The sequence below is a fragment of the Strongylocentrotus purpuratus genome, unplaced genomic scaffold (assembly GCF_000002235.5).
Source record: "Strongylocentrotus purpuratus isolate Spur 01 unplaced genomic scaffold, Spur_5.0 spur5_scaffold_6, whole genome shotgun sequence".
NCBI lineage: Eukaryota > Metazoa > Echinodermata > Echinoidea > Camarodonta > Strongylocentrotidae > Strongylocentrotus > Strongylocentrotus purpuratus.
Genome location: NW_022145612.1, coordinates 37,173,261 through 37,175,849, shown reverse-complemented (window position 1 = coordinate 37,175,849; position 2,589 = coordinate 37,173,261).

Sequence of the window (2,589 nt, the reverse complement as noted above, 5' to 3'; positions counted from 1 at the left end):
ATAATACTAGTACCGTACTAGATTTAGGAAAATCAAGGTTGACGCATTCTCGATCGCCGACTGAGACGACGTGACGCATGCGCAGTGACTTAACATGACGACACACGTTGCAGTCAAAGCTGTCGACGTGCAAATCTAAAAGTCCCTATTATGTACAGCAGACAGCTGCATTCATAAATCTGAAGTGCTGTCAGATGAATACCCTGCCCTTAAGTCGATTATAAGTGATAATGAAATTTGAAGATTTTTTGCAAAAAAAAAACCATGCATAATTATGTTCACGAACTTTGATATCGTCTGCTTTCAGTATAGACCTAAGCCACAATCAGAATAAACTCTAATTAAATCATACCCCATACAAGTTTTTCCCTCGCCGTAATCAAAAGAATAATCACATTTTCACAAATGGCACGCCAGACGACGGTATCCATGACAACAAATGCATGTCAGGAATAACGTGGTTAAAGTACAAAAAATGAGAAAAAAGGCACACGAATGCATTACCTGTCATGAAATATCTAGAACGCAATTCTTAAATGTACTTTTGATCTCTTCGAATGAAACAACCTCTTCGTTTTGTACTTGTCAATTGTTCCCCTCGGAAGCAATATTGCTCTCAAAGGGGTAAAATATTGTTTGTCAGATTTGAAGGAAATCAACCAAATATTAACATTTGTAATACATTCTCGTTTGAACTGCTCCTTTGAGAGCCCTAGAAATCATTATATTGAGACATTAACATGACATCCGTATAATAGGAAATTATGTGACGGCGAAAGTTGGTATAAATCTGCTTAAAAAAATTATGATTTTGAAAACCATGGCTATGAAATAAAAAACTAAGCTGAGGTAGGGTGATAAATAAACAAAAGATATGATTGTACGTAAAAACAGAAATTTAAAAAAACTTGTAAAAATAAATTGTAAAATTTGAATGTGTATCAGTATACGTGTAATATGCCATGATTATTTGATGTGCGTGTTTTCGGGGGTTGGAATATTGAGAGATCGCCAGAAGAGTCTTTGTGCTTCTGCTTTGTGGTCCCAAGTAGGCAAGTACACATATAAGGACAGCTTCCTTAACCAGTTTGCTTTTCTAAGATATTTACAAAAGCTTCAATAGAATTACTCCAAAGAACACTTCAGATGATGACTGGAAATAAAAAGACGCTCTTTAAATATTTGTGGAAGGATTTTAGTCCGCTTGACACAGTCACATCCATTTAACGATACGACTCGAATGAGAAATCTCAACATGTCGTTATTGTTCCTCAATGGCTGTAAGTCATCATGCTAATTGGCGGTGGAGGAGATTTAATGTACTTCAATCAACAGGCAAAAGTAAATTGAAAGGCTGGTTTGAAAAGTTTCCAAAAAAGCTTTTAACATTCCGAACAACATGCCGAAAAACAAAACTCTCAACTTTGCTGTGGACATTGTCATGTAGAAAGATAATTCAACGAAAACGAAGTCTACGATATCCCCCCCCCCCCCCCTCCATAATAAGAATAATATATGAAGATAACCACGGGCAACTTTTTTCCCTGACCGGGTTGTCAATATTGTAGGAAATAATGTCTATATGTCGGCCACAACGGAAGAATAAGTCCTTTCTAAATAAAGGATCTATTGTTTTCATTGTTTAATAATAGTGCAATATAATAATGTGCAAAATTCAACTATAAGGAGAATTTTGTGGGTTTTCACATCTTTTGTTGATGATTATCAGTGAACTATTACTATTAAAGACAACTGGCTAAAAAAAATCACACAAATTACCGTAATACAAGACTCGACAGCACTATTTTGTCTGAAGGTCCCGTTATTGCCCGATACCCCAAAAGAAACACTGATTCTTTTCGATTTCTACGCAAGGTATGTGAGACATAGAAGGGAAAAAAAAGGGGGGTGGAGCTTTACAAATTATATCTGAAAAGAAAGAAGCGTAAAAATATTCTGATATAAGTTATTATATTGAAGGAATGCTATCATCTTATGCATATTATACAGCGTGGGTCCAATTGTTGGGTGTGGAATTGGACTTGTCAAGGGGAATGAAATTCGAAAGTCTGATGGGGGCGGGACGTTTCATTTTTTAATTGAATTATTCTTGCTCTATATACATCTGTATCAATATATCTATCTGTATCTCTCTCTTTCTCTCTCTCTCTCTCTCTCTTTCTCTCGATCTCTTTCTCTTCTCTATAATGTCCCCCGTTTGATTAGGGGATGTGCCACAATGCCCCCTCGACCACTTTATAACTATCTCTCCAACCAATTAAATCATGTCAAGTCGTCAACTTAGATCGCTTTTTGGTGACAAAAACAAAGTTCACTGTGTTTTTCGAAGCGTTGCATAGCCAATTTTCCTCCTCTCGATGGCCGTGTTCCAACGCCAATGGTTTCGAAGCAACGACTATGCCGCCCCAAGAATGCCATAGATGTTGGACCGACCAACCGACCGCAACGACTCACCTTCGCAACTCCATTCATAATCCCTGTATCGCACGCCTCATTTGGTGTTCATGCTCTCACCTCACCTTGCAAACATTTGTAATCAGTTGACGAGGTAAAAGGTGATGTGCGAGG